We start from the raw sequence: 27,741 nt of genomic DNA on the forward strand, positions 1-27,741 counted from the left end.
ATTTCTGCTTCTTTATCCATATTCAGTTCACTCACAGAGAACAGTCCATTTGCAGAGAACAACAGGAGTGGTATTTTGAAACCATAAATCTGATAGTGCCGCTTTGCTACCTAAAGACTTTTACTGGTTGCTCATTGCACTTAGCATAAAAACAGAACCGTTAAGTGGCCTTCAAGGCCCATAACCACCTGGGCCCTGCCAACCTCTTCACATTTACTGCACCTTCATAACATTCCAGCTGTATCTGCCTTACTATATTTCCCTGAATGGTAACTTCTGTCCCAAGTCAGGGACTCTGCACAGGCTCCACACTGCCTGGAATGATCATCTTGCCTTTGCTTAATCTACATCTGAAGGCTCAGGGTCACTTCCACTGGGGTGTCTTTGACCATGCTCCCCACAAATTAGGTTCCTATTATTTCTCTATTAGAGCACTCCTTTCTTTTTCTGCATATCACATATCTCTATCTGCAGTTATATAATTGTAAGATTCTTTACAGTGGTCTCTTCCTTTAGAAGGTAAATTACTTCATTGCTAGAATGAAGTAATTTATAAAATACTTTTTATAATGAAGTGATGGACGTGAGTCTGAATGAACTCCGGGAGTTGGTGATAGACAGGGAGGCCTGGCGTGCTGCAATTCATGGGGTCGCAAAGAGTCGGACACGACTGAGCGACTGAACTGAACTGAACTGATTTATAAAATACTTCATTCACACAGAGCATCTTCTATTCTCACATATTTGGTGAATGAAGAAATAAATGAATATATAAATTCAACTGGAAATATTCAAGAAAATGTTCATGGGGCTAATGGATTTTGCAAGAAGACTTGAAGACAGTGAAAACTTCAAAAAGGAAAATTAGTAAAGTTCAAATGGAAAAATCTAGGCCATATATAAGAAAGAGTGAGCTATACTGTGTACTGATTTATATGGAATATAAAAGGTATATAATGACATCACCCTAAACAAAGTAGGTTGGAAGCAAATTATTGAAGGTCTTACATGCTGAGATAAGGAGTATATTTTATGCTAATACCCTAATAGGGTATTCCCATATGATGTCTCCAGAGTCTTTATTGTGTTTAAACCATTATAATTCTCTAAGGAGTGGGGAGGGGTCACTTCCCAGTGGCACTAGTAGTAAGGAATCTGCCTGTCTATGCAGGAGATGCAAGAGACTTGGGTTCAATCTCTCAATTGGGAAGATCCCCTGGAGTAGGAAGTGGCAGTATTCTTGCCCAGAAAATGTCTGGAGGGCTACAGTCTATGCTGCAGAGTTGAAGCAACTGAGAAACTATCTAAGGGAGAGCTGTGGTAGAAAGATTCTAAGGTGGCCCTATGATACTCACCTCCTAAGTGTAGGTAGTCTATGGGGTCGTACAGAGTCGGACACAACTGAAGTGACTTAGCAGCAGCAGCAGTGCATGTCACTTGCTTCCAACAAATAAAATGTAACAAAAATGATATGAAGTGACTTGCATGGTTGCTCTATATGATTCTAATATAAGTCTCCCATTGCTTTTTATAAAGCCAGTTGACCACATTAGGAAGACTTATGTGGCAAGTTTTGAAAATGGCCCCTGGAGACAGCCAGCAAGAAACTGAAGCCCTCCGTCCAACAGATCAGAAAGCCTGTATTCTGACAACCACTTAGAAACAGATCGTTCCCCAGGAGATCAGTGAGATGATATCACAGTCCTGAGTAACACCATGAACTGCAGTTTTGTAGGAGACTCAGCCGAACTATGCCCAGATTCCTGATTCACAGAAACTGAGATAATAAATGTGTACTGTTTTAGGCTTCAAAATTTGTTGAAATATTGTTATGCAGCAATGGATACTTAGTACATGGTGCTCTGGGATAAATTTTGACTTCTCAAAAAATTCATGATGAAATTCTAATATCTAGTGCCTCAAAATGTAACCATATTTTGGAGACACAGTCTTTACAGGGGTAATTAAGTTACAAGGAGGTCATTAGGGTGGACCCTGACTCAATATGACTTGTGTTTTAATAAGAAAAGGAACCTTGGGCTAAGACATAATAGGGTGGGAAGATAAAATGAACATAAAAGGAGAAGGCAGTCATCTACAAGACAAGGAAAATGGCCTCAGCAGGAGCCGACCTTGCCAACACTTGAGCTTAGACTTTTAGCAACTAGAACTATAAGAAAGTAAACTTGTGTTGTTTATGTCACCTTGTTTGTGGTACTTTGTTACTGCAGCCCCAGTAGGGGTTATATTTGGTAGCAGCTTCTTTTTATAAGAAACATCTATTACCACTTGTAAGACTACTAGTAATGTGAAGAACCCAGTTTGAGATGTTGCTGTGGGGAAGCTTTGCTTAAGTCACTTCAGTCGTGTCCGACTCTGTGCTACCCCATAGACAGCAGCCCACAGGCTCCCCCGTCCCTGGGATTCTCCAGGCAAGAACACTGGAGTGGGTTGCCATTTCCTTCTCCAATGCATGAAAGTGAAAAGTGAAAGTGAAGTCTCTCAGTCGAGTCCGACTCTTAGCGACCCCATGGACTGCAGCCTACCGGGCTCCTCCGTCCATGGGATTTTCCAAGCAAGAGTACTGGAGTGGGGTGCCATTGCCTTCTCCAAGGGAGGTAATGAATTGTTGACTAGGCCATTAAGGCTAGTTAAGCAATTTTCCCTGTATCCTTCTTCTCCCTCAATAAAGATATAATAGGGGTTTCTCTGGTGGCTCAGCAGTAAAGAATCTGCCTGCCAATGCAGGAGATATGGTTTCTATCCCTGGGTCAACAAGATTCCCTGGAGAAGGAAATGGCACCCCACTCCTGTATTCTTGCCTAGAGAATCCCATGGACAGAGGAGCCTGGTGGGCTGCAGTCCATGGAGTTGCAGAGTTGGACACAACTTAAGAGACTAAAGAACAAAAACAAATATATAATAATTATCCTCAAAAGGATATAATATTCCTCAATAAGGATATAATATTCCCCAATAAGGATATAATACTTTTTTTCACTCTACTTTTCTCACTGGGTCTTTATTTCCTTCGAAGGATTTGGCATTACTCATTTCTCAGAGCTGCATTCAACATTAAGGCACTTTCTGAAGTTATTTCCATATCCATTTCATAAAGGGTAATTCTTTAAAAACTATAAGAACTTAGTTTACATATTCTAAGATAGAATAGTGAAGTAAAGCCATTTTAAACACTTAAGAACACTGCTCTCTTCACAGAGGAAACCTGTACATGCATATAAAATCAGAATGTGATTTTTTTTTAATGCACTGAACTATTACTCAAGAGATTATTTACTGGACTTGGTAGTATCACTCAGTACTCTGATGTTTGGAGAAACTTGATTGAAATTATTGCAAATGTCTATTGTTTCCCCTTCATTTGGTTCAAATCAAGGTTGTGTATTCTCCTATGTATAATAAATGTCAAAGTGCCTGTGAGTGGTTTTAGACAATTAATGTGGTTTTCAAATACTAATTGCCAAGTTTTGGTTGCAAAGTCAGGCTTCTGAGACAGGCTTCTCAGAAGCTTTGATCACATATTTTTAGTCACATGTTTGGAATGACTTGAGAAGTAGTCACTGCTTACTAGGGGTTCCTCTCTCTCTGACAGCCCTCCCCTCCCTCCTTCATGATTTAGTTCTTCCTGTGAACCTCCTACATCAGTCTCATGGTGTCCTTTCATTGACCTCCGATTGGTCCCTAAGCTTGGGTATCTACAGGTATCAATTCATAGGTTATTGTGCTGAGTCAAGGTATCATTAAATCAATGAAAGACACCCTTTCTTTCTTTGCTTGGGAAGAAATCCAGCTCCATCCTAGAGAAAAAGATTGTACTCTATGACAAATTCCTCACCCTTTATTAAGTTTTTAATTATTCAAATAAGGTTTCACTATTCATCTCTTCCCTGAAAGATCTCTCCCCAGGCACCGATGATCTCCTAATTGCCAAAGCCAACAGATTCCTCTCAATATCCATTGTATTTGGTGTCTGAGCCATTTGCATTTCTGAGCTTCCCTTTCTTTGGCTTAGAGACATTACTGACTTAGTTCTCCTTTTATCTTTTTAAACCTTCTCAATATCCATGGTAAGATTCTCTTTCTCAGCACATTCTTTATTAATGTGCCTTAGATTTCCTCTCCTAAGAACTCAATATATTCTGCATGCTCTCATAAGATTCTCATTTAATTCCATTTTTCCAAAGACAGTTATATGATAATTATGTGATAACTCCAAAATTTTATCTCAAAGTCAGACTACTGAGGTCTAGACCTGTATAGGCCCAGGAAACACAGACTCTTCATCTCCAAAACAAACTCATCAACTTAGCTTCCCCTCTCTGCTTGCCATCAAGCCTGTTATTTCTCCTACAATTATTATCTTGTCATTCAATTATTCTAATATTCTTTAGGACCAAGGAGACACTCTATACCAAACTCTCTGCATCTAATTAATCACCTTCATAATTTTCTTATCCAGTTTTCACTCTCCACTGCTTACTACCCTAGCTCAATTCCTCATTATCATTATCACAACCTGGATTACTATAATCATTTTCTTCTAAGTGTTCTTTTGCATCCAGTCTTGGACCACTTTGATTTATCTTGTATACTACTGCCAAATAATCTTTCTAAAATGTAATGCCTATCCTATTATATTATTATTTACATATTACCTATGTAATATTACCTAGAGAGCTATTTAAATTATACCTTATACATTATTACCTAAAGGACTATTTACATTATAATAGAACATCATTTATGACCTGGCTCTTGCCTTCTGCTCTGGCCCTATCTTCTCCCATTCTTCCCTACATCTTTATTCCCATATGCTCTACCCTCCAGCCACTCAAACTTTTCATTTTCTTTTCCCATATTCTCTCATATTCATGTTTACCCAGCTTCACCTCCTGGAAATCCCCTCTCCTAGACATGTCCACCTTTCTATATTATGTGTCTGAAAAACTGCTCATCATTGTTCATGACTTTGCTCAAGGAGTTGCTCTTTTTTTACTGCTTTCTGAAAGCATTAGGTTAAATTGATCCTCTCTCTTTGGGACCCACTCAATATTTCTACCACCTTATTTTATCATGCTTCACTTTATTGTGCTTCCCAGATACTGTGTTTTCCATAGATTGAAGGTTGGGGGCAACTCTGCATTGAACAAGCCAATTGTCAGCATTTTTCCAACAGTATTCATAACAGCATTTATGGATAAACTTCATATTCATGACACATTTTAGCAATTCTTGGAATATTTCAAACTTTTCATTATTACATTTGTAATGGTGGTCTTTGATATTCCTACTGTGATTTGCTAAAGGCATAAGCAATAGTATTTGTAGCAATAAAGTTTTTAATTAAGGTATGTACATTATTTTTAGACACACTACTATTGCACACTTAATAGACTACAATATAAATGTAACTTTTGTATGCACTGAGAAACCAAAAATTTCATGTGCTAAATTATCATATTAATCTTATTGAAGCAAAACCTGCAATATCTCTAAGGTATGTCTGTATAACATAATTACAATAAATTCTCCAGCTAAAGGTGTGGTCCATGGATAAGCATGACCTGGGAGAGCGGTAAAAATCCAATTTATCCCCTATATAGCAAATCCCCAGTCTCTGTCAGAGAGAACTTAGGACTTGGGACTTTAACAAGCTCACCAAACCATTCTTGTGCTCACCAAAGTTTGACACATTACTCTGCAAGTTTATTTGTTGCTAGAGGTTTAGAAAACTAGAGATTTAATATAACAGGGGGTTATATGCTGTTAATATGATCTGAAAGATGAGTGGGGCCATTGGAAGACCCAATGGGAGAACTACTCTCTAAGCAAAAAACCAAAGTTATACAGAGAAGGAAATAATAGGCTGATGCACATGATGTGAATCAGTTCCTCTCTCCCTGACAAAATTAAGAGTGAATTCCTTCTATGTGTGCACACTGAACAGAGAGTATGCCAAGCAGGTTGCTGGGAGGCCTCTGTTCTTTCAAAGAAAATAAAACAATTTCAGCCCAAGCTGCTGGAGGTGGGACCACTGCCAATGGAGGATCAAGAGAGTCATTAGCCCAAGACAGAGCTAAAAGTGCCTGCCAGGCCTTTTCCAAAGCCCACGCACATCCAGTGGAGTATGGGGAAAAGGAGATATCTACTCTCAAATAGCTTTTTCTTGAAAAGAGAATTCTTAATTGTTTACTACAACCTTGTATAGAAATACTTGTCAAGATCTTCCCAATAGTGTGAGAGGAAAGAGTGACAGGAAGAGTCAGAGAAAGAGTCACTAAAGTGGTACAGGAAATTTCCACAAAACCAGCTGCCTAGAGAAATTCATGAGAGGTGACAATAAATGTACATTTAAAGATATAGTCCACTGTAATAAATGTAAAGTCTTTAAAGATAAGAATGATGACTTTTCATCTCCAATAAGGAACATACTTCCTGATATATAGTAAGCACTCAATGAAAGCATGTTAAATGAGTAGTAAGAAAGATTTTTCTACCAGCATGAATCATGAAACTATCAATTTTTAGGTGCAAATTCGTTGGTATAGAGAGGATAATCTCTTAGCTAATTTGAATATTGCTTTTTAGAATCTACACACCATGTCCTGCTTAATTGAATTATTTCTTACTATGTTGAAGACTCATTCAACATCACTCCTGGCAATGCTATGTTTTTAAATACCAAATGGACAAACTGGAAACATAACTGTCTGCAAGTGCATATGAGAGCTGGCCTAAGTACTGAGTAGTCACTTACAGCCTTCTTACATTTATCATGTTCAATACTCTGAAATGTATCTATCCATGCATAAAACCACCTACGCAAAACAATTCAATTACTGAACTCATAATAATAAATTTATAATTTTTTAAAATGCATACAATTCAAAAGTTAGCTATTGTCAATATGGCATTTCTAATTTAAAGTGATAGCTTATTCTGCTATAACTTAACAATATATAGTTTAGCAAGTATAATCCATTTTCTCCTATAAGACCCATCCATGGACATTTATGCTTTGATCTAATTACACCAAATCTAGGCATTATACTCTGGTGAGCCATGGAAATAAAATTCTCTATAAATTATCTACTTGCAAATTTAACACTTTTAGTGATAAACATATATATTCACATTTTCTCTGCTCTATTTATATAATCATTTTTAAAAATAATACCAATCTTAGGTGCCCCTTTTACCTTTCTGCTCATCTCATAATTCCTTGGCTCACAAAGGTTCAAAAGTATTGTTTGTTTGTTTTTTGTATCAGCCATGCTATCAGGAATATTCTGGCTCTTTCATTAGATGTTTGTGCCAATGATGGAACAAGTATTTTTATGACTTTTTTGTTAAGCACTAAGAGCCATGAAAGCTGTGAACAAAATGACAAAGTTGTAAAACTATGAGACATTTAACTCAGTGAGGTAATTAAATGTCTTCATTAAGCATGCAAATATTGAAAGAAAAAACTTAAATAAAACTTAACTGATAACCTCTTCAAAGACACTGACTTCACCTCCACAAAAGTATGTTTTTGTGTATATATGTATACATTTTGCATTTATATATATATATGGAAACATGTACATTTACACATACACTGTATATATCTTCTATTGTGACTAATATCTTGTCTTTGAATTCTACCTTTGCCTGTGTATTTGTCTGAGCTCCTCTAGAACCAGGAATAACGAGAATGGTGTTTTCCATTTTATTATTTCAGGTCTCCTGAAAAGTGCTTGACATTTTACAATCACCTAACAAATATTCAAATAATTATATTAGTTGTTGTTGTTTAGTCACTAAGTCATATCCAACTGTTTGCAACCCATGGACTGTAGCCCACCAGGCTCCTCGCCCATGGGATTTCCTGGGCAAGAATACTGGAGTGGGATGCCATTTCCTTCTCCAGGAGATCTTCCCAACCAAGACTGAACCCTTCACCTCCTGCATTGGCAGGCTGGGTTCTTTACCATTGAACCACCAAAGAAGTCCTTAATTTATTAGATTTAAGATAAAACATTACTATATTTTTGACATAAATCTACATCTATATTACAGATGGTATGTTGGTTTTAAGTCAGAATTGTGATACAATTATGTGTTGGTTTTAAGTCAGAATTGTGATACAATTTACCACAGTTGAATGTGGTAAATATACATATATGTACATATATACATATATATGTATTGCAGTCTTGAATATTTAAGTCACTTCAATCCTGTCCGACTCTGTAACCCCATAGACGGCAGCCCACCAGGCTCCCCCGTCCCTGGGATTCTCCAGGCAAGAACACTGGAGTGGGTTACCATTTCCTTCTCCAATGCATGAAAGTGAAAAGTGAAAGGGAAGTCGCTCAGTTGTGTCCAACTCTTTGTGACCCCATGGACTGCAGCCTACCAGGCTCCTCCATCCATGGGATTTTCCAGGCAAGAGTACTGGAGTGGGGTGCCATTGCCTTCTCCATGAATATTCAATGAGTTCAGATAAAAAAAGGCCAGATTCATAAAAACTGGATGATTGGGAAGATAATTACTTTAAAATAGCAGTTTATGAACCATAACATACACTTCCATGATGTACTTTTGATAAGTTTCTGGTAAATACTTTATCTGTTAATTATAACACGATGTCTATAGGAAAATAGAGCCAGTTTTATAGTGATGCACTTTGAGGTGTAGTTTAATAAAAATCATTGTGAAAAAATGTGGCAATTGGATAATTTATGTTGAATCAGTAAAAGCTAAACAAATTTAATTCATTAAAAACAGTAATTTATTTTGTCGTGGTAAACAGGGATCTATACCAAACATCATCCTATTGTGTTAATACAAAAATGATTTACTTGAAAAAAGTGATTATTTCATTCCCAAATTCGTTTTGTAATTGTATTTCTAATAAGCAAAGCAGGAGATATATGGTGTCTGATACAGAGTGTTCCAGGCTAAAGATGAGTGATGCTATTGACTGACTCAAACCACTCAAATGCCCAGGCTCACATCAGGAATTTGGTGCATTCAGAAGAAATACACATCTCTTTGTAACATTCAGATTAATCATACCAAAGCCTTGGAGGAGAAACTCATTATTTTGTCTATCTAATAAGGAGATCACCACCCCAATCATTAGGAAGAATATTCCTTCATCCTAACCATGGAATTGGATTTTAGAAATCCCATGCATTTGTAGACCACCCCATTGCTCAGTTAATTAATCTAGCTGTAGACACTTGATCCAAATTGAATCTATCGTATTTCATATTTCTGACAGTAGTAAATTTGTGTCCCATGCACCAAATAAATTAGAGCCCTCTGTTAGGGTTACTTTTATAATGTCAGCACACTAAAAAAAGCAAAACACATCCTAGGGTGACCCTATGTACTATCGTTATTCCTAAATGAATGATGAGACCACTGAAGCAGAGAGAAACAAAATAACTTACCCAGAGGTCACATCTCTAGTAAGTGCTAGAGCTGAAATTCAGACTCCAGAACCTGACAATTACCATATTCTGCTGGCCCACAGGGCATTGTGGTCCTACTGTGTACATATATATGCAGAGAATCTTTAATCCATCCTTTATTTCAGATTTCAAATCATGAAATAATATAACCCACACAGAACTCACAGGGTAATAGAAATTTGCAAATGAATTCTTTAAAAGGCGATGGCACCCCACTCCATTCCTCTTGCCTGGAAAATCCCATGGATGGAGGAGGAGTCCATGGGGTCACTAATAGTTGGACACAACTGAGCAGCTTCCCTTTCACTTTTCACTTTCATGCACTGGAGAAGCCAATGGCACCCACTCCAGTGTTCTTGCCTGGAGAATCCCAGGGGTGGGGGAGCCTGGTGGGCTGCCATCTATGGGGTCACACAGAGTTGGACATGACTTAAGTGACTTAGCAGCAGCAGTCCCTGAGTATTTTTACCTGCAGAAGTCTTAATACCAGACTCAATTTAATAGCATTACAAGGTGCTTTGGAAGAAGGCTCTTCGTGAGCAGCGTATCTTGTGTTTCCAGTCTAATACTATCTTAACATCTAAAAATTCTTTGTCTCAGCCTTTATCATTTCCATTCTTCCTATTTCAATCTGTAACTTCAACCTCAGTTGTCATTCCTTTGCTCGTTCTTTATAGCTTCTGTGTAACCCCTTTAAGCCTTGAAGGGTCACCAAAGCATGAATAGGATCTTCTCAATTTCCCACTCAAGTTGTCTTAGAAAGAATTACACCTTTGCCATATACATACAATGAAACTGCATCAACATGACGCAACTGATGAGTGTCTTTCTAAGAACTTTTTCCTTGTAATGAATTTTGCTGAAAAGTCTGTACATTTTTACCTCTCATAGGTTTTGACTAGCTTTTCTGAAATCGCCATATGGCTACACAGTGCTGGTATGGAATTTGAGGATTTATTAGGTACCAATCCTGATCTCAGTTTCAGGTAATCAGGAAACAGAGCAGTTATAGTTCAGCTATTATGAGGTAAGAAAGAAGCAATGGAAAAGTGGTCAGCAATTTTCTGGAATGAAATTCGGGAAATGAAAGAGATACAGAGCACTAAGAGTGACCAAAATTTCAGAGGAGACCAGTTGTAAAAACACTCTCACTGTCAACCGGGTGGATAGCTAGTTAGCACACACACATTACACCTGCCCCCACTCTACCCTCACCACCTAACAGAGCAAATTTATTCACGCTGCCTATATTGTCAACAATGACCTAGTCAGTCATTGCTTCTCTGGAGAAATAATGAGATTAATAAGCAGTGAGTGGACATTTTGGCAAGAACTGTGGTAATTCTAATATTTATAACAGAATATGATTCCTATTGCTTCATGTTTCAAGGAAGCTGTACGAGAAGTAGTTTTATTTCCATTCCTGACTCATCACAAAGTTCTGGTTCCTTGTGATAAATTTGTTAACTGCACCATTTAATGATGTAGTTTTTTCATCTCTAAAAATTTTGCTATATCTAAAAGTCTTTTTATAATTATTTACATATATCTCTAATGATTAATGCATCATGAATACAAGGGATATTAATTTTAAAACACATTTATTTCCACTATAACTAATTTTATCAATTACTTTTGGCTGACTGAAAAGGAAATTGCATTATGGCATCTATCTACATACTGATTTATTTTTCTGACTATTAGTTACTCTGAGTATATTCACAGGACCTCATTTATTTTTGCATTTCCTTTCCAATTATCCATAAATGAACTGTCATTTTGTAATATCAGGAATCTATTTAGTATTTGATCACCATGAGAAATGTATGCCATATGTAACTAGAGATGCCAATACATTTTATGTAATATTTTTCTATCAGCACTTTATTCTTCCTCATCTCATAGTCTAAATAGTAAATAATCCACTATGATCTCTTCAGCACTTACACAAGGTTGTCCATTCCCAAACCATAGTTATTGATTCCATGATTCAATCCCAGAAGGAAAGAGAGCCTTAGCTGCAACATCAGTTGGTGACTTGCCTAATTTCAGTGTCATACATAAAAGTCCATGTATTTCTTTACATGGAATAGACTACAGAGCCATTCCTTAGAGAACTCCACAGCTGACACAGAACTCAAGCATTCTTTCTTCCAGTTTTATCATTGGAAAATACTCAGTGGGAAGAATGGAAGACTTCTGTATTTATGTTGAAGTGGGTTTCCTAGAAAGTATCCTCTGAGCACAGGAAGCTAATATTTGTTAAATAGCAGCTGTGAGCCAGATACTGGAAAAAGTGCTTTTTAGGCATTTAATCCTTACTACAACTCCTGAAGAAAGAATAATTATTACCCACACTTGACACACGGAGAAACTGAAGAATACCGAGGTTATGTTACCTGCCCAATGTTAAATACTAGGACATGGTAAACTAGAACCCATGCAGTTTAACATCATAGTCTATATGTTTTACAAAACAACTAGACTTTTATGAACTTTGAACTTGAGTCTTAAAGAAATTAATTTTCAATTGCCTTTGGAATGGTGCTACAAAAGTGTTAGAAAGAATACTTAATTAGTAGTTGAATGGTATGACAGGCATTATTGTTTGTCTAACCACACATCTGTTTGCAGATACACATTTCTCACTTGTCAGTCTTCACTATAGGGCCTGCCAAAGTTAATTACTTAACCCTCCTTCAGTTTTCCTTGCACCAAGAAAAAGCAGGTGACATAAATTTGTCCAGTAATGTACAATCAGAAGCTGCAATGAGCTTTTGAGAATGCTTTTACTATTTCTGATAAAAATGATAGAGAGGCAGGACTCTCAGAACAGTGGGGTGAGAAGCTCAGCCAATTATCTCCACAAATAGTATTGATGACACTGGACAAAATTGTGAAAAATGATTTAGATTCTCTGAAAAAAACGAAAAGCATTCAACAAATTGGAAGCTTTAATTCAAGAAAATCTACTAAAACTCAGATCAAAACAAAACAAAACAATGGACTCGGTGGTGTTAAAGCCTGAAATTGCTCCCATCCTAGCCCCACCTCCAGCTCCACCAATTCAGTGGTTTAACCAGAGTAAGGCCAACTGTGAAAACACCTCTGCTGCCAGAGAGCATGGTCTTGATTTGGAGCAAAGTCCATCCCTAGGGGCTGCGGAAACAATAATAATCTCAGGGGAAACAATTCAAGGGAAACCAGTATCACAATAGTCAGAGGTTTGAACACCTGTTGTGTCAAGCAACAAACCAGCATGCTAACCAGAAATTTAGTAATTATATCCAGAAAGTAAGACAACTACATTGAGTCTTGATATGCATTCACATATCTTTGGGGTTTGGAAAGTTGTACTGAAGAATGTGTACATGCTAAGGAGACATCAGAGAGATGCCTAGTTATCTTTTTATCTATGACTAAATATGAGACCTACTAGAGAGAGGAGACATGACACAGCCTAGAAAAAAGTAAAAACTAGGGCACTCTTGTAAACTTGGCATGCATACTCTACTTCACACAGCAATCCACTGGCAAATGATGGAAGATTTACAGGCTCAAGATTTATTTGACCGGTCAATATCAACCACTGAACTATGCCAATTCATCTCTAGGATGTCAAGCTTAGAAATAAAAACATGAGCAGTGACATCAGTGGCCAAAGTCTGAGGAAGAGAAAGACTCTACACCAGTAGAGTAACCAAGCAAGTAACACCCCCCCCCAAAAAAAAATTAAAATATTAACAATCCCTGAGAAGAGGTGGTATCTGATCTAGGTTTGCTAATATGTAGCATCCAAGAATGCAGTAAAATAAAAATATGAGACATCCAAAGAAACAGGAAAGTGTGATAAATGCTTGGGAAATAAAAAATAAGTCAAAAGAAATTGTTTCTGAATGGGCCTGAATGCTTCACTTAGAAGATTTCAAAGCAGGTACTATAAATATGTTGAAAGAAATAAAACCATAATGGCAATAGTGCATCAAATAAAGAATGCCAATATAAGTAGAAACTATAAGAACTAATTGGAAAGTCTTCAGTTGAGAAGCAGAATAATAAAAATGAAAAAAATCAGAGATACAAGAGCATAGGAGAACTGGCAGACGAAATTGAACTTGAAAATAGGTTAGTAGAAATGATATAATTAGAAAATCAGAAAATAAAATAATTTTTTAAAATGCAGATCCTTAAAAACTTGTGCAAGGTCATCAAACACATCAGCATGTGAAAAGTGGGAGTCACAGAAGAAAGAGATAGAAGGGCCAGAAAGACTATTTGAAAAAATTATGTCCCAAAACTTCTTATATTTAATGAAAACTTACATATCCAAGAAGCTCGACAAACTCAGGGTTGGATAAATTTTAAAAGATCCATGCATACACACAAGAAATCCAGCTGTTTAAGGTCAAAAACACAAAATAAAATCCTGAAAGATGAAAAGGGAAAATAATTGATCACACAGAAAGGAATTGCAGTAAGAGACATTGCCTTAGGAAAAAAGAGACCAGAAAGTACTGTGATGACATATTCAATGGATGAAGAGAAAAACAAAACGTCTGTAAATTAAGAATTCCATATTAATCAAGACTAGTCTTTAAAAATGAAATTGAAATAAAGTTATTCATACAAAACTAAGGATCACTTGCTAGTAGGCCTGCCTTATGAAAAAAAAAAATTAAAGTGATTCCTTCAGTCAGAAAGAAAACAGTATTACATAGTAACATGAATACACAAAGAAAATGTTTTTTAAAAACACTGGTAAATGAAACATGTATAATATCATATATGAAACGAGTCGCCAGTCCAGGATCGATGCACGATACTGGATGCTTGGGGCTGGTGCACTGGGACGACCCAGAGGGAGGGTATGGGGAGGGAGGAGGGAGGAGGGTTCAGGATGGGGAGCACAGGTATACCTGGGGCGGATTCATTTTGATGTTTGGCAAAACTAATACAATATTGTAAAGTTCAAAAATAAAATAAAATTTTAAAAAGAGAAAAAAAAACACTGGTAAAGATAACTACGTAGTTTATATAAAATGCAATATATATGTAGTTAATTTCTAGTTTCTTAATTGTTTTAAAATATATAAACAGCTATTTTACAAATGGTATTTTGGGTCTCTAAATATACAAAAATAATGTATATGACAACAGAGGAAAGGAGAGAATATGTAGCTGTGTTGGAGTAAAGTTTTCTGTTTTACTGGAATTAAATTTCATTAAATAAAAAGTACTAATCAAAAGCAGAATGTAAAAAATAAAATTAATATTGTGACCCCTACAGAAACCTCCAAGAAAGTAAATATGTTTACAAAAGTAGTCAAAAAAGAAATTTAAATACTACAGTAGAAAATTTCTATTTAAAATACAATAATATAGTAAAAACTGAACAAAATATATATGTATATATTTGGCATATAGAAAACAAATGAGACATAATTATATCAATAATTACTATAAATACAAATAGATTAAATCTTCAACAAAAGACAGATTATCAGACTGGATAAAATAGGATAAGCAATGATATGAAATTTACAAGAGATGCTCTTCAGACTCAATGACATAAATAGGTTGAAAGAAAAGGAACAAAAATGGTACATTATACAAACAATAACTGCAAGAGATTTGGAGTGATTATACTAATATCAGACATATAGATTTTAAGCCAAAGTTGTTTCCAGAGACAAAATGAGACATTTTATAAAAGACGGATTAATTAATCAGGAATAAAACAAACATACACACATCTCACAACACAATCCCAAAAAGGATGAAGCAAAAACTGACTGAATTCAAGAAAGACAATTTATAAGAACAGATGGAGATTTCAGTTCTCATTCTCAGTAACTGATAGAACAACTCAAAATAAAACTGTAAAAGACATAAAAAGACTTGAACAACATTATCAATAGGACCTAACCTATGTATATTGAACACTTTGAGTTCAGTTAACTCAGTTGTGTCCAACTCTTTGCGACCCCCAGTCTTCCCTGTCCATCACCAACTCCCAGAGCTTACTCAAACTCATGTCCACTGAGTTGGTGATGCCATCCAACCATCTCATCCTCTGTCACCTCCTGCCTTCAATCCTTCCCAGCATCAGGGTCTTTTCCAATGAGTCAGTTCTTCGCATCAGGTGGCCAAAGTATTGGAGTTTCAGCTTCAGCATCAATATTCCAATGAATATTCAGGCCTGATTTCCTTTAGGATAGACTGGTTGGGTCTCCTTGCAGTCCAAGGGACTTTTAAGAGTCTTCTCCAACACCACAGTTCAAAAGCAGCAATTCTTTGGCGCTCAGCTTTCTTTATAGTCCAACTCTCACATCCATACATGACTACTGGAAAAACCATAGCTTTGACCAGATGGACCTTTGTTAGCAAAGCAATGTCTCTGTTTTTTAATATGCTGTCTAGATTGGTCATAACTTTGCTTCCAAGGAGCAAGCATCTTAATTCCATGGCTGCAGTCACCATCTGCAGTGATTTTGGAGCTCAAAAAGATGAAGTCTGCCACTGTTTCCACTATTTCCCCATCTATTTGCCAGGAAGTGATGGGACCAGATGCCATGACCTTAGTTTTTTGAATGTTGAATTTTAAGCCAATTTTTTCACTCTCCTCTTTCACTTTCATCAAGAGGCTCTTTAGTTCTTCTACACTTTCTGCATAAGGGTAGTCATCTGCATATATTGATATGTCTCCAGGCAATCTTAATTTCAGTTTGTGCTTCATCCAGTCCAGCGTGTCACATGATGTACTCTGCATATAAATAAGTAGGGTGACAATATACAGCCTTGATGAACTCCTTTCCCTATTTGGAACCAGTCTGTTCCATGTCCAACTCTAACTGTTGCTTCTTGACCTGCATACAGATTTCCCCAGAGGCAGGTGAGGTGTTCTGGTATTCCCATCTCTTTAAGAATTTTCCACAGTTTGTTGTAACCCACACAGTTAAAGGCTTTGGCATAGTCAATAAAGCAGAAGGTGATATTTTTCTGCAACTCTCTTGCTTTTCAGATGTTCCAACGAATGCTGGCAATTTGATTTCTGGTTCCTCTGCCTTTTCTAAATCTAGCTTGAACATCTGGAAGGTCTCTGTTCACATACTGTTGAAGCCTGGCTTGGAGAATTTTGAGCATTACCTTGTTAGCATGTGAGATGAGGGCAATTGTGCGATAGTTTGCTCATTCTTTGGCATTGCCTTTCTTTGAGATTGGAGTGAAAATTGACATTTTCCAATCCTGTGGCCACTGCTGAGTTTTCCAAATTTGCTGGCATATTGAGTGCAGCACTTTCACAGCATCATCTTTGAGGATTTGAAATAGGTCAACTGGAATTCCATCACCTCTACTAGCTTTATTCGTAGTGATGCTTCTTAAGGCCCACTTGACTTCACATTCCAGGATCTGGCTCTGGGGGGGTGAGTGACCACACCATCATGGTCATCTGGGTCATGAAGATCTTTTTTGTATAGTTCTTCTGTGTATTCTTGCCACTTCTTAATATATTCTGCTTCTGTTAGGTCCATATCATTTCTGTCCTTTATTGAGCCCATCTTTGCATGAAATGTCCCCTTGGTATCTGTAACTTTTTTGAAGAGATCTCCTAGTCTTTCCCATTCTATTGTTTTCCTTTATTTCTTTGCATTGATCACTGAGGAAGGCTTTCTCATCTCTCCTTGCTATTCTTTTGAACTCTACATTCAAATGGGTATATCTTTCCTTTTCTCCTTTGCCTTTTGAACACTTTACCAAACAATAAAACATATATCTTTCTGAGCACACATAAACATCTCAATGTAAGCAACATGTTAGGCTTAAATCAAATCCAAATAAATTTAAAGGATTAAAATCATACAAAGTATATACTTTAACTATAATGTGAACACATTAGATATCAACAGCAGAAAAACTGGGAATATCCACATGTGCTAAGAAATTAATACACTTATAAACAGCCCTGGGATCAAGGAAATAAATGAAGAGAAATTAGAAAGTTTCTCAAACTGAGTAAATATAAAGACACCATGTTATCCATTATGTTATGCAATTAAAGCTGTACTTAGAAGCTGGTATATTTAAATGTCTAGAAAAGAGAAAGATTAAAAATCAATAATGTGCTACCATGAAAACAGTTTCTCAGTTCTTCAAAACTTTAAACAAAAGAGTTAAGATATAACTGAGGAACTCTACCCAAGAGAACTGATAATATGTTTACACAAAAACATTAACATGAATATTTATAGTGGCACTATTTACAATAGCCAAATGGTAGAAACAACCCAAATATCCAAATGATAGATGGATAAAGAAATCTGATGTGTCTATACAGTGGAATATTATTCAGCCCCACAAAGGAATTCAGTAGAGATACCAGTGACAACATGGACAAACCTTGAAAATATTATGCTAAATGAAAAAAGTCAGACACAAAAGGCCATATGCTATATAATCCATTTATATGAAATGTGCTAAATAAGAAAATCCACAGAGAGTAGACTTGTGATTTTCCAGAACAATTAGAGAAGGGAATTGGGTTTGACTCTGATTAGGTCTGGAGCTTCATTTTGTGTGCTTCATTTGGTGCTTCATCTAATTCATGTGGTCTGGAATTAGATACCAGGGATAGTTGCATATTTTAGTGAATATGCTAAACCCACTGATTCATACACCTTAAATTAATAAATATGGTTATATGATTTATATCAAGGGAAAAAAAACCAACGACATAATAATTGACTTTAAAAATGTAAAAAAGGGAGAAAATATTAAACCAAGCAAACAGAAGAAAATAAGGATAAACAAATCAATGAAATATAAAACAAAGGCAATTGAGGAAATCAATAATAACAAGAATTTTTAACCAAAAATCTGACATACTTTTTGCTAGACAGACCAAGAAAATAAACAAACAAAAAAAATCAAAACCAGCAATGAAAGAGGAGACTTTAAAACACAACTCAAAAAAATTAAAAGGATTTTAAAAAATTCCATGAACAACTTTATGTGAAAAATTAGACCATTTCAATGAATTAGATATAACTCAATGGTACACTTTATGAAAACTGACTCAAGAAGAAACTTGAATAGAATAATGATATTTAATTATTATAAATCTTCCTATAAAGAAAAGCTAAGGGCCAAGTGGCTTGATCAAGTAATTCTGTCAAATAGTTAAAGAAGAAATAATATCAAACTGTTGTAATCTCTTCCAAAAAAATAGAGGAAGCAACACTTTTCAAATTCTTCTATGAATTCAGTGTTGCCCTGATACCAAAAACCAGCCAAAGAATAAACTAGACATCAATATTCTTCATGAATATTGTCATCAACATATATTCTTAGCAAAATATAGTAATATGTAAAATAGATTATACACTATGACTTCATGGAATTTACCTCTAGGATACAAGATTGGTTTAGCATGTGAAAATCAATTAATTTTATATGCCATGCTAATAGAATAAAAGACAAAATCATTCAATTATCTCAATAGGTGAAGAAAAAAGCATTTTTAAAAGTGTAACACTCTTTCATAATTTAAATTCTCAACAAATTACAAATAAAAAGAACATCCTCAACCTAAGGGCATCTATGAAAAACCTATATTTATTATCCTATTTAAGAGTAAAAGTAGAAATGGAAGTAACCAAAAGGAGTCTAAAAATAAAATAATACCAAACAAGACAAGAACACAGAGGACAAGAAAGCCAATATTAAATATTTTTTTGTGCTAAAGATTATTGCATCACAAGTCTTTTAGTATAATGGGTACATTTGTGTGTCTCAGCTTCTAGCTTTACTAATATTTTGCAGTACTAATAATAAGTTGTGTTTCTGTGTAAAAATGTGTCTATTGATAATTCATATTAGACCATGTACTTTAGATTAAGTTTTGCTATTCAGAATATTTTTTCCCTAAATTTACTACACTCTTTTGCTGCTGCTGCTAAGTCACTTCAGTCGTGTCCGACTCTGTGTGACCCCATAGACAGCCCACCAGGCTCCGCCGTCCCTGGGATTCTCCAGGCAAGAACACTGGAGTGGGTTGCCATTTCCTTCTCCAATGCAGGAAAGTGAAAAGTGAAAGTAAAGTCGCTCAGTCATGTCCGACTCTTTGCAACCCCATGGACTGCAGCCTACCAGGCTCCTCCATCCATGGGATTTTTCTGGCAGGAGTACTGGAGTGGGGTGCCATTGCTTTCTCCACACTCTTTTGCTAGTTCCTATTAAATCCAGTGATTTAAGTTGGTAAAAATATTGATCAGGATACCTGTGCAAAGCATGGCTGTAAAACCAAAGCAATCTAGATCTGAAATTTTATCAAAGACTGATTCAACCTGATATCTTAATATAGATAACCCTGGTTCTGAATCAAGATGTTTTTAATACCTATGTTACAAAGACAGCTATCCACAGTTGCATCTTAAGTATTTTCCCAAATGCTTTACATTATGACCAATGCCAATACTGATTTTATTCTCCCTAAAGTTATGTTCAGATAAGCAAATAGTTGTTTAAATGTTCAATAATATATTAAATTTTGGAAACACAGGCAATCTGCTGAGGTGAAATTGAAATAAACAGGTGATTTTTAAGTAGTTTAAGTAATGTGATTTACATATGAAAATACACTCTAAAATTTCCCAAAAAGTCATTCAAATTTCAAATCAGGACTTTAAAAACAGCAGACTTAAAAAATGCAATGTGTTTACTATGCAATTACAATAAATCAACTTTTATACTCATTTTTCACAACAGTATATCATAGTTATGTTCTTGCTTTATTATTTGCACAAAGAGGTTAGCTATAGTTACTCAGGGAAACATAACTCAGAAAATTTTGACTTATACATTTAGAAAGCTTACCCTTAATGTTCTATTAATATAAGATTTTGCAATTTATTCCCAAAGCAAAAAGTAAATAAATTAAAAAGGCTCTGCAAAAAAATTTTAAATCACAATTCACTTGTAATTGGTTTTCTCTGAATGTGTGATTTGAAATTCAGTGAACAAAATTTTAAATATCTAATTATGTATCCTTTTATGAATTTGTTCTCATTATAATAAATGCAGCTGTTATACCTTTCCCCTTTTCAGACTTGTCACCTGAAATAAAGAATAAATCTCATAATTTAAATGTCCAGACTATTTAGTACAGAACTCCTGAAAGTAGCTGTATGTAATCACAGGAGACAGTGATGGGCATAATTATTGTACAAAGCCTTGAATACTCTTTCACCCATTTCTTAATTTTACTTCAGGGGCTTCATCAAATCCTTGTTTCTCCATTATACCTACTTTCATTTCAACAGCAAGAAGTAATATTCACCACTTTTATTCTTTTACTACTGCATTTGTTGCTTCTTCAAGGTATTTATCACTTTGTACTTGATGTTAGGTTCATTCTAGAGTTTAGAAGTCAACTCTGAAACTTCTACAACACCTGTAAAGTGATTTGGGTACAAGGTTGATAATATTTGTTGGATTCAAATTAATAATTTGCTATATTCTGCCAAACCCAAGTTCTTCACTTATCTGACAAACTCATACAACCTTCTCTCAAACCCCTGATCAACAAAAGAAATGGAATCCCATGTCAACTTAAATCCCAGTACTTTGGATACTGTCCTCTTTATATACTACTACAAAATACGTTTCCAATGTGATAACTTTCAACGTATATGTTTGTATTTATGTATATGAATGAATGTATGTTTCCTTTTATCCTTGAGTCAGAACAATGAATAATTTCACTTCATAAGGTCACAGAGCCATTAAAATTCAAGTCAAAATTCAAACTCTTTTTTTTCCGTGAAACTGAAAATTAAAATATTCAAATACAAAAGGTCAAGAATAGACAAAACATTTTTGAAGAACGAGGTTGAGAAGCCCACTGTACTAAGTTCTGGTGATTAAGACAGTGTGATGGTGGTGTAAGGATTACATGGAAAATAATATATATGCAGTAAGGTTCACAGCATATTAAAAAGCAGAGACATTACTTTGCAACAAAGGTCCATCTAGTCAAAGCTATGGTTTTTCCAGTAGGCATGTACGGATGTGAGAGTTGGACTACAAAGAAAGCTGAGCACCGAAGAATTGATGCTTTGAACTGCGGTGTTGGTGAAGACTCTTGAGAGTCCCTTGGACTGCAAGGAGATCCAACCAGTCTATCCTAAAGGAAATCAGTCCTGAATATTCATTGGAAGGACTCATGCTGAAGCTGAAACTCTAATACTTTGGCCACCTGATGCAAAGAACCGACTCATTGGAAAAGACCCTGATGCTGGGAAGGATTGAAGGTGGGAGGAGAAGGGGACGACAGAGGATGAGATGGTTGGATGGCATCACCGACTCAATGGACGTGAGTTTAAGTGAACTCCAGGAGTTGGTGACAGATAGGGAGGCCTGGCGTGATGCAGTCCATGGGGCCGCAAAGAGTCGGACATGACTGAGTAACTGACTTGAACTGAGTAACTGAGTAACTGACTTGAACTGAACTAGAGATGCTTTTTTATAACAAAGGTGTGTGATAGAATGCATTACCAAGGCTGTTGCCCCAGAACCATACCCTTACTGCTCCGTTCTGGTAAATTTGCACAAAAACAAAACTAACCGTATCCTCTAGCTGTGTTCCCATCACAGAAACAAGAGAATCTAACCACAAGAAAACCAGTGCATGCTGATTCAGCACCAAACGTTGCCCTGGAAGTCATCACCATCTCATTACATCTCATTATAATAGTAATATCTCTTCTATTCCACCATGATGGTTTGACTTACTTTCGACCCAGATGCCAAAGGACCACACAAGGGCAGAAAAGAGGTGGCACCCCAGTTCCAGGAAGAATGCCACCTTTCCCACAAAACCATTACAAATTCCTTCCCCTCATTATTCTTACCTTTAAAATCTTGCCTTAATTCCCCAACCCCTGCTCAACGTTAAATTGATTTGTAAACTAAGTTCCTAGTTCTCCATTCTCTGATCATTGAATAGATTTTTGTTGTTTCTATCTCAGCATCAGTTTCTTTATTGGCTGTCGGAACCCAAACAAGGAGAGAGAACCTTCCCCACCTGGTCAGTGGGCTTCAGCCAGGCAAGAGCCCAAGTAGGGGTCCATACAACAAAATTTGGTAACAGAATGCCCCTAGTATTCACTAAAATATTCTGGCTCTTCCCTGTAGGAAGATAATATATACACACAGAATTGCTGAACTGGTTGCTATGTACTAGCTTTGGGCAATGAAATCGAAATATCATGTCAGGGCAAAAGCTTTATGAGCCTGTGCATGCTTCACCCCTTCTCTGATCTACCACAAAGACTAGCAATGATTCAGATGGAGGCTGTAGCACAAAGCCAGAGCCCAGCCATAATGAGAGCAAATGACAAATAAATTTTGTGGTTCACAGCTGCTAGGACTTATGGATTATTTGTTGCTATAGGAAATCCTAGCCTTCTAAATGATAGAAGTTGTACTGTAGAAAAGTAAAGAAATTATCTATAGTCTTTTCAGTTAATTATCCTGAAATAAAAAATAGCTCCTTCAGTTAATTATCCTGAGGTAAAAAACACAGCTCCATATGTACAAGAATCTTTGGAAACTTTCCCTTACCTCACATCATACACAAGAATTAATTCTATGTGAGTAGCTGGTCTACCAGAGAAGGCAATGGCACCCCGTTCCAGTACTCTTGCCTGGAAAATCCCATAGATAGAGGAGCCTGGAAGGCTGCAGTCCATGGGGTCGCTGGGGGTCGCTGAGGGTCTGACACGACTGAGCGACTTCCCTTTCACTTTTCACTTTCATGCATTGGAGAAGGAAATGGCAACCCACTCCAGTGTTCTTGCCTGGAGAATCCCAGGGACGGGGGAGCCTGGTGGGCTGCCGTCTATGGGGTCGCACAGAGTCAGACACAACTGAAACAACTTAGCAGCAGCAGCTGGTCTACAGCAAAACAAAATGTTTTGAGCAGATAATCTAGAATTTCAAGATGGTAGGACAGCAAAAGGCTTTCTTAAGGAAGATTTTTCAAACAGAAAGCATCACTTTTTTTTTTTTAATGGATAACATCCTTAAACAATAACGTCACCAAGAATCCAAGTGGCTGATAAACATATGAAAAGAGCATAACTTCATTAATAATTAGTGAAACACAAATTAATATCAAATTATAACACCGTTACAGATTCACCAAAGTAGCTAAAATGAGCACAACAGACAATATCAAGTGTTAACATAAAAATGAAGCAACTAAAAATTCTCTTAAAGCTTTGGAAAAGAGTTTGGCATTATGGGCTGAGGTTAAAGGACACATACTCTATTGCCTAGAAATTCTACTTTCAAGATGTACACTCAGAAGACACATACCTTTGCCGAACTTGGAGATCTGCCACCAAGACCTTCTTTCCAAAGACTATCTGCTGCCTGGAAGTATCCAGTGACTCAGCAAAAAAGCTTCCAGCTTCCAACTTCCAGCTCCTTCTTTATATGCTTCAGATGCGGAGTGCCCCTCAGCCAAGCCAGGCCCCTTCAAGGTAGCCCCTCCTATCAGTTAATGGCTAAGGCAGAGCTCAAAGGCTAGCCCTATGGCTGTTGTGTACTTGCTCCAGACCTGCCTTCCAGGTTTGCCAAGACCCTGTCAGGCCTATACTTCAGCTCAGCTTCTTTGCCCAATCCTGCTACAGTTCCCTTTCCTTTACAGGTGTTAGTGTCTGAAAAGCATTGCGTATCTTAAGTTCCATATCAGTATGTGCTTCTGGGGAAATTAACCTGTAACACCTGGTATTAGGGGTGGTTTGAGAAAGTAGTGGACAAGTTAGGATTTGAGGCTATCTCATTTACCGCACAACTGGCAATGAAATCTCCTTCAAGGGTTATAGGTGGTATATGCACTGCACACAATAAAGTCCTCATCAACTGTCTTGGTAGGGTTGGAGAAACTGAGGATCAAGCCCAGGACTTAATAGAGTAGCTGAACTTCAGAGTGAAATGCTCAACTAAAGCAATTAGCACTTTGGTTGAGAAAATCTCTTCCAGCTGACAGCTATTTGCAGAATCCTGATGATCAGCTAAAGGAGAAGGAAATCTCTGAACTTAGTTCATGAGTGGTGCTCTGGGATGAATTGTGCCCTCTCCCCCCAAAATCATATGGTACCCCACTCCAGTACTCTTACCTGGAAAGTCCCATGGACGGAGGAGCCTGGAAGGCTGCAGTCCATGGGGTCGCTGAGGGTCGGACACGACTGAGCGACTTCACTTTCGCTTTTCACTTTCATGGATTGGAGAAGGAAATGACAACCCACTCCAGTGTTCTTGCCTTGAGAATCCCAGGGACGGCGGAGCCTCGTGGGCTGCCGTCTATGGGGTCACACAGAGTTGGACACGACTGACGTGACTTAGCAGCAGCAGCAGCAACACCCAATACCAAGAAATGAGGTACTGCTGTAAAAAATACCTAAAATGTGAATATTGGGTTGAATGTATCTTTTCAAGTGAGTGTTTTCATTTTGAGGGGAGGGTTATATACCCAGTAGTGGAATTACTGGACCATAAAGTAGCTCCATTTTCAGTTATTTGAGGAACATTCACACTGTTTTCCATAGTGGCTGACCAATTTACATTTATATTCCCAACAGCAGTGTATGAGGGTCCACTTTTTTCTACACGGTCATCAACATTTGTTATTTACAGACTTTTTTATATTAGCTGTTCTGACAGATGTGAGGTTATAACTCATGGTTTTGATTTGCATTTCTTAAATAATTAGTAATGCTGAGCATCTGACCATGTGTCTATTCTATGTGTTGTCTTCAGAAGAAAATCCATTCAAGTTTTCCACCCAATTTTGAATGTGTTGTTTGCTTCCTTTTTGATCTTGAGTTCTATGAGCTATTTATAAATTTTGCATATTAGCCCCTTATCCATCATATCACTTGGCAAATATTTTCCCCCGAACAATGGGCTGTCTTATTAAGATGGTGTACTTTGCTGTGCAAAGTTTTTAAGTTAAATTAGGTCCCGTTTGTTTATTTTTGCTGTTATTTTTCCTTAGGAGACATATCCAAATAATATTCCTATGCTGCTGCTAAGTCACTTCAGTCGTGTCCGACTCTGTGCAACCCCATAGACGGCAGCCCACTAGGCTCCCCTGTCCCTGGGATTCTCCAGGCAGGAACACTGGAGTGGATTGCCATTTCCTTCTCCAATGCATGAAAGTGAAAAAATAAAGTGAAGCTGCTCAGTCGTGTCCGACTCCTAGTGACCCCATGGACTGCAGCCCACCAGGCTTCTCCGTCCATGGGATTTTCCAGGCAAGAGTACTGGAGTGGGTTGCCATTGCCTTCTCTGAAATATTCCTATAATTTATATCAAAGAATGTTCTACCCATGTTTTCTTCCAGGATTTTTATGGTTTCTGGTCTTACATTTAGGTCTTTAATCCATTTTGAGTTTATTTTCACATAGATTTGAGAAAATTTGTTCTAATTTCATCCTTTTACATGTGGCTGTCCAGTATTGCCTGCACTAATTGAAGAGACTGTTCTCCATTGTATATTCATGCCCCCTTTGTTATAGATTGTATACATGCTCAGTTGCTCAGATATGTCTGACTCCTTGTGACCCGATGGACTGTAGCCTGCGAGGCTCCTCTGTCCATGGAATTTTTCAGGCAAGAATACTGAAGTGGGTTGTTATTTCCTACTCTATGGGATCTTCCCAACCCAGGGATTGAACCTGCAACTTTTGCATCTCCTTCATTGGCAGGCAGGTTCTTTACCACTGTTCCACCTGGGAAGCCTTTTTGTAGATTAATTGATCATAAATGTGAGTTTATTTCTGAGCTCTCTATTCTATTCCATTGATTTGTGTGTTTGTTTTTATGCCAGCACCATACTGTTTTGAAAATGGTAGCTTTGTAGTATAGTGTAAAGTCAGGGAGCATAATTCCTCCAACTTTTTTGTTTGTTTGTTTTTGTTGTTGTTTTTTCTAAAGATTGTGCACATAGTCAGTGGCTCAGTTGTGTCCTACTCTTTGCAACACTATGGACTGTAGCCCACCAGGTTCCTCTGTCCATGGAATTTTCCAGACAAAAATGCTTGAGTGGGATGCCATTTCCTTCTCTAGGGGAGCTTCCTAACCCAGGGATCAAACCTCTGTCTCCTGCAGGTGGTTTGGCAGGTGGGTTCTTTACCACTGAACCACCTGAACATCCAAATATTTTTATTTATCTATTTGGCTGTGTCAGGTCTTATTTGCAGCATGTGGGATTGAATTCCCAGACCAGGAATTGAACCCAAGCCCCCTGCACTGGGAGCGCAGAGTCTTAGCCACTGCACCACAAGGGAAATCCTCAAGATTGCTTTGGCAATTTAGGATCTTTTTTGATTCCATATAAATTTTAGGATTATTAGTTCTGGTTTATCAAAAAATGTCATGGCTATTTTGACAGAGATTCCATTAAATCTGTAGATTACTTTGGTATTTTAATATTAATTCTTCAAATCTAAGAACATAGTACATTTTTCCACTCCTTTGAACCACTACCCAACTACATGTGTATCTCTGTTATAGCCTTGGTTGCATAGGGAGCTTTCTTCCAGTTTCCAGTTAGTTTTCAGTAAAAAGTGTTCCAAACCTAGATGCATTTTTTTTTTTAATGTGTTCATCAAAAAAGGTGAGTTCCAAGCCTTCCTATTCTGCCATATCTTGATATGTTTCCAAATTTCCTCTTCTTATACAGACACTAGTCATATTGGATTAGGACACATCCTTATAACTTCATTTTAACTTGATTACCTCTGCAAAGATCCTATCTCCAAATAATATCACATTCTTAAGTAGTAGGCATCGGTACTTCAACATGCAGATTTTAGTTAGAACACAATCCAAAACATAATAGATTACCTTTTATAAAAGAAAAGTATATTATCTATGTAATGTATACTTTTCATTGTAATTTTTGCATATATAGATAACATTTAGATATAGATAACATATAGATAATGGTACCTTTAGTTGTAGGAATATAATTGGCATCCAGAAAGGACACACATAGGTGTTGGCAATGTTTCACATACATATTGTCTATAGCTGCTTTTACACTACATAAGCAGAGTGAAATAGTTGTGACAGAGAGAGCAGGGCCCATAAGATCCCTGCTCTAGGCCTTGAAGATGTCTTATTCAAGGTTATCTCTTCTAAAGAGAGCCCCCAACTAAGATTCCTGATGCAGGGATATAAAGATCTG

At 37.0% G+C, this 27,741-nt stretch overlaps 1 long non-coding RNA gene across 2 annotated transcripts in view; it reads right to left on the reverse strand.

Moving 5' to 3' along the window:
- The window catches only part of LOC147375670 (uncharacterized), a 163,139-nt gene extending 138,618 nt beyond the window's left edge, over positions 1–24,521 (reverse strand). The window contains exons 1-2 of one of the 2 annotated variants that reach the window (XR_015161584.1): positions 23,862–24,521; positions 13,808–13,911 (exon numbers count right to left, since the gene is read on the reverse strand). This is a non-coding gene — a long non-coding RNA (uncharacterized LOC147375670). The remainder of the gene's footprint in view (positions 1–13,807; positions 13,912–23,861) is intronic. The other variant, XR_015161583.1, reaches the window with a different exon arrangement.
- Positions 24,522–27,741: the final 3,220 nt, after the last annotated feature.

This window comes from Bos grunniens, chromosome 3 (assembly GCF_055505025.1).
Source record: "Bos grunniens cultivar Pamir isolate PY7600 chromosome 3, Bosgru_T2T1.0, whole genome shotgun sequence".
Taxonomy (NCBI): Eukaryota; Metazoa; Chordata; class Mammalia; order Artiodactyla; family Bovidae; genus Bos; species Bos grunniens.